The sequence below is a fragment of the Salminus brasiliensis genome, chromosome 10, assembly GCF_030463535.1.
Source record: "Salminus brasiliensis chromosome 10, fSalBra1.hap2, whole genome shotgun sequence".
NCBI lineage: Eukaryota > Metazoa > Chordata > Actinopteri > Characiformes > Bryconidae > Salminus > Salminus brasiliensis.
This window is the reverse complement of record NC_132887.1, coordinates 29664170-29676747: the sequence shown is the minus strand read 5'-3', so window position 1 is coordinate 29676747 and position 12578 is coordinate 29664170. Positions and strand designations below refer to the sequence as shown.

Below are 12578 nucleotides of genomic sequence, written 5' to 3'. Positions count from 1 at the left end.
GATTCAGCACCTCTTGTCCAGCTTGTCCAGAAATGGATGTTTAAATGTGTGGCTCAAAGTGTGAATTGATAAGAAATTACAATAAATGACAATCCTCACACAAATGCTGTATAAAATATTCGCAGATACAGATTTTTTTTTTTTACTGATGCACTTCAAACTCACATTTCTCTCTAGAAGAGCTTCTAGTGCAGATGTTCTGAAACATCTGGGGTGTCAACAAACTAATCATTGTACTGCCAATTTCTGCTTCCATACCCTACATCAATAATCTTTTTCAAGCTCTTTTTGAACATTATGGAAACACAGCAACTGATACAAACTTGAAATAATTAACAGCCTATTCTTATGCTGAAGCAGGAGGACTTCATGCACTTGCACTTTCAGATAGCAACTTCCCAACAACAATCAATGTCACACCAGGTTAAATCTACATATCTAATCAGTCTTTGCCTGGAGAAAAGCTCCAAGTCAAGTGGCTAAAGAAGGAGTCCACTCAAGAAAGTAAAAAAGAATCAGTTTTCTACTTCAAAGCAGCGCAAGAAAAGGAAAACCTTTGGGCCTAGAGACTCAAGCAGCACGGCTTTCCCCTGGGAGCACGGTCACGGTCATGGTTTTGTAGCAAGCTCATCTAATAGGGTGGGGTGAGCCACTGCGCTTTCCCACATCGATAATGAAGCCTCGCAACCATGAATTAGTATTCCGTTCTCAAATTAAATGAAATGAATCTAGAAGGCCGGGCTTGTGTACTCCTCTCCCGTTTTTCCAGTGGAGCCTCTGCCTTTCAAAGGGGAATGTGCTTCAGTGCAACAGGATCAAAGACCACAGAAGCTGAAATTCTTCAGGGATTAAGGTCCACATTGTTCCTCAGTGTGATCACTGACCATTGCTATGAGCTGACAGCCAGCTCAGCCGAACCCACTGCCACGAGAGGTTCGTCAATTATCTCGCAGCGGTCGAGCAGCTCTTGCTGAAGCTTAGCAGGTCCTACGTCGGATTACCAAACATGTAGCGCTCACCAGGTCTACTGCTAGCAGTGGTGACTAGTGCTGATGCATGATGGAAAATGCTTACTGCTCAAAGCAGACAGGTTCTAAACAGGTTTACATGGAGGTGATGGAGGTGGCATTGGATTACGTCTACTCAAACATGAAAATGAAGGGAGTAGACCTCTTAAACGTGTACAAGCTACTGAATGCAAGTGCAATTTTGAAGCAATCTTGACTGCTGCAGTGTACATACAGGCCAGCAGCTTGAGACCTACATAGTAGGGGGGGCGTAGCGTATTTCTAGATGTGTTGATTTTCTGGGATTTACAGCACATTAGAGTTTTCTCAGAATGGTGCGATAAAATGGAGAATTAGTAATCGATAGTCAGCTCTAACTATGTACAGTTGGGGTGAGCAGAAAATATGGCAAACCTTTAGCTAGGTGGGGACTACAGTAGCAGAAGACTTACAGCAGGTTCCACTTTTGTCAACTAAGAACAGAAAGCTGAGGCTGCAGTATGCACAGGCCTCCCAAAACTAGACAGTTGAAGACTGGAAAACCATAGCTTGCTCTGAGAAATCCCAATTTCCCCAAACAGTGCGATTTGGTTCCAGCAGCATGAATCTGTGGACCCAACCTGCCTTGTGTCAACAGTCCAGGCTGGTGGAGGTGGAATGTTTCCCTGGCCCACTTTGGGTTGGACTGTTAATACCAATCAATTGCAGACCATGAGAGTATTGTTGCTGATGTGCATCCCTGTGTCCATGTCCCTAACCTTTATCTTGAGAGGAAACATTAATTATCAAAGGCTAAGCTAAACAGAGAGAGGGGTTTATAAGAAAAGGCTTCCCCTCCCTGCTGAGGCTTTCTGAATTTTGGGAACTGGTACATAGTCAGCACCCTGTGACTTTGGACTAAGACTTTGGAAGTCTCAACCAAAATATTTATAGATCATTTCGATGCTGGTCATGATTTGTTTAGCTGAGCTATGCTATATGAAGCTATATAAAATGAATTAAACAACATTTTAAAGATGCAAATAAAATAATTTAGGTTTTTGGTGTTGAACATCAAATATAACATATATAACATATCAACTGAGAGCAGAAATTCCATATTGGTGCTTCTCTATGATTCTGTAAAAAGTGCAGTATTTTTTTTTTTTTTTTAATTAGCAATGTTATTTTGAGGGGTTGGAGAACAGTAGAGGAGCCCCCTTGTTCCAGGAATGGGCTATGGAGACGATGAAACCTGCATTTAAAATAATGGAGCAGCTGGACATTTATAGGTGGAAGTGAGGGGAAATATTTAAACTATTTATAGGATTCTTAAGGGAGACCCAGACTGCTGAGACTCATTTTACTAGTTCGCCCACTTAGACATGTGAATGTGAAGATGTATACAGGTATAAATGTGTGTGTGTGTGTGTGTGTGTGTGTGTGTGTGTGTTTCTTTGAATTGCATTTTAGACTTGTATTGGTCTGGATCTTTTAGTCAGATTACAAGTAGATTCTACAACATGCCTATTTACATTTTTGGCTTACAGTTGAGAACCCTGTAGAGAAATCCATGTATTGCTGTGGTATTATTACAAAACAGACGCTGGTGTGTTCGAGGGTAGAGGACAGGGGATTATTGAGAATGCGTTGTTATTATATTAAGTATAAATAAATAAATGAATAAAAAAAAGAATTAGCACTGGCTTCAAACAACAAACTTCATGCCAACTTGAGTGAAAAACAACCATCAGATAAAGCAGACCTGTTTAGTAAATTGACTGTAATGATTCAACCTGACATAATCGGATATTAAAAAATAAGGTTGCAAAAGACATAATGGACTAGTTTGGGAGTTGCCAGTAAGAAATCTCGGTGTGTTACGGTCAGCCTTTTCATTTCGTCCAAAAATAAAACATTTCTCCATCTGTATTTTACTGTTCTTGCTGCCATACAATGCTGAGATTAAAAAAATAGCACATAGATTAGCACAGATGTGTAACTGCCCATCACACACAAAGTCAAGCACAACTGGAGAGCATTTGTTCCCACAGCTGATAAAATGCACAAACCGAAACCTGACACATTAAATGGCCAATAACCCCACCCCCCACCGCCACCTCCGCACCAACCCGTGGGATATCGCAAACCCTTACTCTAATTGGAGACAGATGGGGTGGGCAATCAACTCCACTGTTGACCAGTGGATGTTCCTTCTGCATGTTCTTCAGTGACAGTAATGCTTTCTGGAATCTCTCAGCAGGTCTCAGGGGAAGAGGCCCTTTATTCACACTAGGAGCTGTGGTTACCTCAGTAAAGCACCATGCTAAGCGACAAACCTCTGAAGAATCATGGGAACCAATCGCTGTATTACACCCAGTTAAACATGACTAATTATGCTGTAATGATAATGCTCTCTGGTACCACAGTGTATCACGAAAACAATAAAAAAAAAAAGGCAGCAAATGCTTGGACTTCAATCAAGGCTTGTTTCTGGATCAGTAAAGATCACATGAAGAACATGCTGTGCTTTCTGTGCAATTGTCAGTGGAGTGGTTCCCATCAGAGCAATTCATCAGTCATAAAGTTCATAAATTTCAAGCTAGGCTTATGACTGTGAGAAAAATCTAAGTGCATCATCTCTATGAAGACAGAGATGAAGTCCAAGTTTGCTGTGAAAGGAATGAGAGTTACTCAACATAACGAGTATGTTGCAATATTTTGTTGTGGTTCAAGAATGCATGTGGAGGAAGGAAATGACATCACACGGACCGCATGAGAATCTCTTAATTTAAGCCTACATGAAGGAGGTTTCTGGCAGGGGTGGAAAATCGTTTGTAATGCAGGGGCGATGTGGCTTGTTTAATGGAGATATGATACAGTGAGATTTAAATACGAGCGGTTGTGAAATGTCTAAAGGCTGATCGCTGGGGAACTCTTCACTTTGCCAGATTCTCATTGGAAGTCCAAAAATTCCTCCACTCACATGAACCAAAGCCAATGAGATGTTCCAGTCTACACAACAAAACACACACACACACACACACACACACACACACACACACACTATGATTCCTTTACAGCAGATCTTTTTTTTTTTGAGCAACAAGGATTTTCACACTGCTTTTAACTGGAATCTCACACTCTGTAGGCAAAATGCACATACTGGTATGAAACATGTAAGACATGATCATGGACATGTTAGGATGCTTGAAACAGATGGACTACAGTCTTAAAGAACCACAAAGTGCTTCAATATGGTGAGCTGATCAATGGACAGTGAGCATAGAAACGATGGGGGAGGTTTAATGAAGTTGCCGGTCAGTGTATTTGGGTCCGAACAGCTCAGAGATTCAGATACCATAAGAGTCAGTGTAAAACTACTAGACAAATACTAGGTTCAAATACATTAGACAACCCTGGTAAAGCAGAGGTATTTGAAGTGTGTGGGTATATACACACCACAATTAGCTTGGCGCTAACATAACCCTTATGAGCCTTATAACCCATAAGCCTTATGTGGTTAATTCGGAGAACATCTGGGGTAATTAACAATAGGCAAAGTTGCCTGCTGCCCATACGGATTTACATCTCTGGGTTTTGGCCATGGCTGTGTGCCATATTTAATCCCCAGTATATATTCAACACTTTCCAAAACTTTGGTCGTTGGCTTCTCCCCCAACTATAATAAGAGCTGACGTCTCTCGGTCTCTTCAACCACTTGGATGCAACTGTTGTAATCGCAACTGTGACATTGTAACGCAATCATTTGGGCTAGAAACTCAGAGGCCATTGCAGCATAAACAAGCACATATTTAACCGTTTAGCACTCTGGACACTTTTCCCCTGTGAGAAAAAGTGACAATTGCTTCCTTAATTAAGCACTTCCGGCAGAGCCAAACACACCCGGTGCTCAAGTAGCACTAAAAATAGCCTCTCCGACCAGACTCCTTATTGTTCTGCCACAGCAAGGCTGCGCTTGACCCCGAAGCCGCAAACCCTGTCCATGTAAGTGGACCCATGGGACAGCTGAATTACTCCACAGGCCTCTGAGGACCACAGCCAATGAGAACCCTCGACAAAAGTGACGCAGCCTGGCGTCCCACGCAGACATACAGACGAAGCCCTGACCAGATAGCTCAGAGCAGGGTCCAGAGGTGCTTTGCCCAAGACAGAGGCTTTATTATTTCAGCAGCCCGGTGCATGTTTGTCTTGGCTGACCTCGTTCTTACCCTCTTGTGCCCCCCCCAATCACCCTCCCCCTTTAAAGAGAGAACTCTCCTCTCTACACACATTTACACATACACAAAGTAAGAGGAGTGCCCGTTTTCCCACATTTCTCCTGTGGCAGACCGCCATTTATCCTAACGCAGCAGGGGGACGACAAAACGCCATCACTCACACAAAACACCACACACAGACAAACTCTCACACACTCCCACCACGAACCCCACAGCGTTGGTTTTATATGATCTGCACAGAATAAACAGCCTATAAGCACAAACACACACTCATTACTCCTTGGATGAGGCCTAAAAAGCATGAGCATTTAAACTCTAAACTTCACCCTGTACAATGCTTATGAACCTGAACTTCCACACCATAGCAAAACAGCATGACACACCTATTCAGTCATAGGAGCATTTGCGAGGTCTTGGATGGAGCAACACTTCTCCAGAGAAAGCAGTTCCACCTCCCCTCAGCCCAATGCTGGGAAGGGCTTCGTAACCCACTAGTCAACCATGGCAGTGGACATGGTGACCTTAGGCTCATGTGCTACTGCTGCTCCAGAGTGTCCCATTCTATTGCAAATGCTTCTCTATAGAGATTATACTCAATCAGTTGTACTTAGCATCTGCAGCAATGGTTCCATTAATAAGTGTTGGCTACCTTTTTGTTGTTCTGAGCTAGGAACAAGGTGAAATGGTCAAAATACTTCACGCAAAAAGTACTGGCATAGCAAACCAGGCCACTACAAATGACCTGTAGTTTAAGAAAACATCCCGAAATAAACGATTTAACAAGCAACTACAGGAGAAATAAACCAACTTGTAAAAATGATCTAATAAACAAGAAAATTGTACATCGAACAGTCTACAATTGGTTTAAATTGGTTGTGTATGTTGGAAAAAAGTGCACCAATACAAATGATCATGCTAACGCTAACAGATCAGAATATGGCCAACCTGTTCTTCACTGTTTCCCAAACAAGTTTTAAAAATATATAAAAAATATAAACAAATAAAAAATATAGATCGTAAACATTATGTATTTGATCTGCTATATCTTTTTTAACTTAAGATTGCATCACAATATGGATAAAAGTATTGGGACATCTGCTCAGTCATTGTTTCTTCTCGAAAAAAAAAACCTTTTGATGGAGTAACTGTCTCTACTTTCCAGAGAGGTTAGATTTTGAATCATTGCTGTGAGGATTCAGTGACAGGAGCATCAGTGAGGTCAGGATGTTGGATGATCCCAAACGTATTGCATGGAGCACCATCATTCCAGAGAACACATATATGACAAATACCCCACTAGCCCTCATTTGGCATTAGGCATCTTCTCCAGAGAGTCCTATTCTATTGGCAATACTTCTCTTCAGGGACTAGACAAGCTCTGTGTGTGTGTGTGTGTGTGTGTGTGTGTGTGTGTGAGAATTTGCACATTTGTGTCAACAGTGGGTGTACTTAAAGTAGCTAAATGCATTCAGTAGAAGGGGTGTCTACAAACATTTTATAATTTTACAAGCTCTAAATTGCGTACATTTAAAAATTCAGTGCAACAACGCAAACATAACTGATTAGGTGAAAACCAATTGAGCAACAAGCAAGGGATGGCCAATTTAAACAGAACAACCCATCATATCTCAGTACACATGTGGTGGACCTTGACGAATGGTTGCAACGACCGACGTGGCATTTGTATGTGCATTAACGTGAGCAAGGCCAATTACTGGAGAGGGTAATGAAAAATGAACCCGCAGATGGTATTCAGAAGTACTGGGAGAGTTGTACGGTTGAGGTACAGTTATTTGGGGATGTAACCCTTTCACCCACCTCCATGGAAATTACACCTAATTTTCATCATCATGTGATTAGCAATGATGCTCTGACATGGCATCTTTCAATCAGAACACCCACAGAGTTCTGGGGATAAACAGTACAGTAGAGTACAGTACCATACCAACACAGCGCACATACATCCTGGCCTCTGCTCTCTGATTAGTTAATAATCACTTCCAGAGTCAGACCCACAGGATCCACAGCACTACTCAAAATAGGCCCAGACTCATTAGCTCTCTCTTGCAAAGCTAAGGCTGAGAACTATTAAAAAATACATATACCTTACATGAACGCCCAGAACATGCATGCAATATCCTCAGTAAGAACTGACCTTGAACTCACCCCAGCATGCCAGAAGCATTTCAACTGCTTTAAGGGCTGTTTTTGTTTCAAGGAGTCTGAGAGTTTTTAAAAAGGTGACAAAGTAATTATAGTGGATAATGTACACAATCTTGCATGTGATCTGCATTTTTTGGGGTCATATTCCATGCTATTAGGACTACTACTAGTCAAACTGACACAAATACCAAAGCTTGTGGCCAAAAAAAAAAAAAAAAAAAAAAGTCTGGTCATTTCCTTCAGTGTTGCCAGTTGTTTGTTACCCAAGTTCTGGCCCTCTTATCATGGTACAATCTGCTTTTAAAACCTGTACAACAGCTTCTCAGCATTTTTCTAGGTTGTTTTTTTTTTTTTTTTTTTTTTTTTTTTTTTTTTAAACATTAGACCGGGTATGACAAGGTCAAAGTAAAAGACAGGACCTATACAATGACCAACAGGTCTAATTACCCCAGCACAATGAACCTATTGAGAACTATTCCACATTTCCACCCCTCGGTAACGGTGATGTAAATTCCCGCTTGTAAGAAAAGCCTGCATCTCCAAAACTTAAAAAAAAATGTGCATCCAACAGGAATACGTCTGTTTGAGGCGTTGCAAAGAAAACAAAATGAGTAAAAATGGAAAATAAAGCCCTGATATGACTGTGACACAATGCTACCAAGTAAGAAGCTTGAGTCACTTTGTGGTTATGAGTGTGCAAGAGACACACATAGTGGCTAACACAGCTTCTCCTTCCTCAAATACTACAACTCTTCACTATTAAAGGGTCCAAATTTGACGTTTTCCAGCCAATGTAGCTTTGTTCACATGACATCTGCGTGGTTTTATGCACCAAAAAACATACGTGACCTGCTTCTGACCTGTCTTTATCCCTTGAACTCAAACAAGCGGTTTTTGTGTTACTGTGCCTTTAAGACTGATATGTAAATGACTTCTGCTGTAACTGCCAGTGCAGGCTGAAACACTCCTTATAACATCAGTGAGAAAGGGTGGGGCTGAACTGCTGTAGGCAGCTTGGGAGTGGGAAGATATGTAAATATGTTTCTTTTACAATTCAAAACAGGGTGTTTTTTTTTTTTAACAGATGTCGTGCAAAAAGCTTGCATCTCCATTTTGCTGGTTCTGACTTTTTGATATCATTTCATTCAGGCAGTTGTTCTTTAAATTCTGATGAATGAACCAATGGAAATGCTCCAAAATGGCTCGAAATAAAATCTTTTACACTGACTTTTACTGAAGTGTTTTTTAGTAGTGGGAAGTAAAGGGTATGTTTGAACTTTTTTTTTTTTAGCGGTTTATAAAAATAAGTAAGGTCAATTTGATGATAAGATCAGGCAATGGGAGTACGCTGCATTAAAAGGTGTAACTTAATCATTAAGCAAATATAAAAAAAAAAAAAGCCAACCCCTGTCCCCTTCACCTACAGGACGGAGGCGTTTTACCAACTTCACATGGGACGCACTGGACAAATTCCACACTACGAGCAAATTACCCCCGTCCTCCATATAAGCTGTAAACACAGCGAGGCTATAAAAGGCCTGCAGATCTCACTGAAATCTCCCAGACAGGACAGGAGCGTGTTTGTGTTCTATGGTGTAAGAGCGAGATGGAGATGAGGTATGAACGCTGGAATGTGAGAGATGCTGGACCAGGCTTTTCCCAAACGAAACCTTCAACCAACTGACCTGCGGTTGGCTGAGCGGTCCTGACCAAAGTTCAGCCGTCAGAGCAATGTTGTCCTTCGTAAAGTAAACAGGTGTTATCAGCACTGCAACTTCTGGCCTTCTGCCCTCGTGGTAGCCCAGGTAGAGTTCCTGGTGAAGCGGGTGCAAGCCTGCATTACTGACAACTTGACTGAACCATGCAAAACCTCTGCAATGGACTTTTCCCCCCTCTAACTTCTACTGCTACTTCTTTAGACCCTGTGAGTGGGTACGATGGAGAAACCACCCTCACACAAGGGCAGCTCTCAACAGGCTGGAGTTTTGTAGGTCACCGTGCATCTTCCAGGCTTATCTGGAGATCACATGGAGCATGAAAGGCACAATCTGCCTGCACATCTCTGTTAGGATGGGAAACGTGGAGCATCTAGGATGCCAGCCTGGATGCCAGCCAGCTTTATCTCCAAGCCAGAGTCAGCAAAAACACACTGGCTGTGTCCTCACCTGTCTTTCCAACAGGTGAGGGAAGTGAGAAACACGGGGGAGGTAACTTTCACTAAAACCAAATTGTGTGTGTGTGTGTGTGTGTGTGTGGGGGGGGGGGGGGGGGGGCTTGTAAAGGAGACCCCCAAAACCTCCACAAATGTAGTTAGCTAGCTAAATAGTAGTTATCTTGGCTTTGTCAGCAATCGTGTCCTCCTAAGCTCCTGGGGTAGCTATAGCTAGTTATTAGACAGTGTGTCAGAGAAGACCTGCAGCAAATTGGAGAAAAATGGAGAAAAATGAAACGTACAGTTAACGTTAACGTTACTCACCAGCAGCAGCAGCAGCTCTGACTCTGACTCTGGCTTCTCCCCCCCTGGCTTCTCCCTCAGCATTCAGCTCCTCCAAACCATTTGTTTCTGTCCTGTGTCTTCGGTCCTCTCTTCCACAGAGCTCCGCACGGACTCCGGCTCCACATCCCACATGTAGCTACCGCTCAGCTTTACTCTGTGGAATTGGCGAAGCTCCGAGTTTCACTCCGCCCAGCAGGACACGCTGCGGCTGCGCACAACCTGCGATTTACAGACCCTCGCGCACGCCGCGTTTCCGCCAGCGATGATTTGGAGATCGGCAGATTCTGCGCAAAACATGTGCTCCCACGCCGCCCCCGGGGTTTTCACCCAGACCGTGGTGAATCAATTAGGACGAAAGGCCAGCTGATCTATTGTAGTGCAGCAGGATGAAAGACGTGCGTTTTAGGAGCTTTTAGGGGTAAACAGCGGCTCATAGGAGACATTTGTAGGCAGTGATGTAAGCGAAAATCACCTGAAAATGAGCGTGAGCAACATGTACTGCTCCGTCTCCAAAATAAGTGCAACAATGCAGTCTTATCCAGTAAAAAAGCAGCAAAGCTGTAGCTAACGCTTTTTTGGGCAATTTTGTGGGCATGCACATGAGCAGCCCACCGCAAAGTGCTGTTTGCTAGTGGGGGGGGGGCTCGTATTTAATTCGTCAATAAAAACGGCCGTATTTTAGCCAGTTCTTTATCAGCAGCGTGAAAACTGTAGTGTTACTTACTGGATTATTGTTGCAGAAAAAAGGAGATAAAAAAACAACAGAGCTTTAAATGCTGTTTTCGACCAGCAAAAGTCAACAAACTTCTATAGTTTCTGGCAAATGGCAAACAAGTGGTTAAAAAAAAACAGTGTCGAATTAATAATGTTATTATTTTTTATTATTATTTATTGTGTTATTTAATTATTGATTGTGTTATTGTTTTATTATTGTTATTATTATTATTATGTAATTATTTATTGTATTATTTATTATTATTATTATTATGAAGTTGTCATAGTATAAGTCATTATTCCACACACATGGAATAATAGCCGCTTAAGATGTAGCCTCGGTGCTTCACCGTCTTATGCCAGTTCAGCTGTAGGACGGACCTGCTCTAACTCACTGAACTGTGAGGAGGCTGTGCTCCTGTGTTCCTGCATGAGCCAACGTCTCCCTCTGCTGGTAAAACAGGTGAAGCACAGTTTCCGTTGAAATGTCCAGAAATCACTTTAATATGCAATTGTTTAAGGAGAAAAAAGAAAAACCTTACACAGGACTAGAAAATCCAGTATACACATTTTTGCTGACTTCATTACAGCCTCATATCTTCTCTCCAAATCTAAAAAAAAAGCACTTCGGACCTCATGGTCTTGGCTGATTGACTACTTGTGAAATAAGGGTATAAAAGTGGAAAAAGGGATTTCCACCCCTCATTTCTGTCAGTATATCATTCATCATGCAAACCCCACTAATGAATCTAGCAGCGCCTGTGTATGAAGTGTAGATCACTGCAACATAGTCGTATATTAGAAAGAGGTTTAATGCACTGCATGTGTCATTCTACCAAAAAAACGAATGTTGTAGATGTAAAACGTCTCCAGCGTCAGACCTTAACCACTTCATGTGATAACTTTTTTTTGTGAGGTAGCTTTAAGAGGCATTAGCATAAACAGATGTCTGGTATCTATCACCTGTGATCAAATTGGACAGCTCTGCAGTTTTCCAGAACAGAGAATTTCACGTCAGACCGACTTTTTTAGAATTACTTTATGTATGTCTTTAGTGCAGATGATGCATAATCTCATTTCGGTAATAATTGTAAAATCAGGGTAATTCCCCTTTTTTAAAAGTAGCTTTCAGAATAAACAGCAGTAAGTGCCTTAAAGGGGCCCTTAGAATGAAAACCTGCCTGAATGAAAAACATAGCTGACTTATGAGAGTTTGGTACATGGAGGTGAGGTACTGTGAACCTCAAGCACAAAAAGAAAATCCCATATAACCAAACCCCCAACATTTCAAACCCCCCAAACCGTCTCTGCTGATTTTATTTACACCCCCTAAAAGAACAGACACCCAGCCTTTTGACATCTCAATGTGGAGTGGTGAATCGCCACAGCCCTGTCAGGAGATGGGGTTTCATAAACGTGCGGCCAGTTTTCTGCGACAAAGGCCTTGTGTGCCTGTGCCAGTGTTCGCAGAAGGGGAGCTCAAAAGTGATGTCCAGAATAGCAAATAAATCCAAAAAAACTGTTCCACTAAGCTGTGCAGCTTCAGTGTGAGCCCTCACAGTGCCGCACAGTAAACCAGCCAATCAGAGCACAGCCCATCAAATTATCCACTCAAGGGAAATCAGTGGCCAGCTTCCAAACCTCCCAGTTGTCATCAGTTGCAGCCCAAGTACTGCTCCATTCAAAAACTCAAATCTAGCCAAGTACAGGCCGAACGCCCGGATGTGTTCTCGTTCCGCCCCTGTTTTCAAGGATGCATTCAGGACAGGATTTGTATGGACTTGGCACGGACAAAAATCCCAGAATTAAAAAGTTTGTACTCGAGAGCCGAACTTGCTAAGTCAGAACTAGCAAGTACAGCAGTCCGAACTTGCCGTACTTCGTATAGAGAATCCCCCAGTGTTATTTCATCAGTCTGCTTACTGGGATTTTGGTCTCTCCCTATTCACAGAGTTTGAAGTCTGGTCTTGTGTGACT

General features: G+C 42.3%; 1 protein-coding gene across 1 annotated transcript in view; it reads right to left on the bottom strand.

The window, feature by feature from the left end:
• Positions 1-10010, bottom strand: part of LOC140564362 (pleckstrin homology domain-containing family G member 3) — a 62128-nt gene extending 52118 nt beyond the window's left edge. The window contains exons 1-2 of the mRNA XM_072689754.1: positions 9867-10010; positions 9076-9204 (exon numbers count right to left, since the gene is read on the bottom strand). The gene's annotated coding sequence lies outside the window, so the exon portion shown is untranslated. The remainder of the gene's footprint in view (positions 1-9075; positions 9205-9866) is intronic.
• Positions 10011-12578: the final 2568 nt, after the last annotated feature.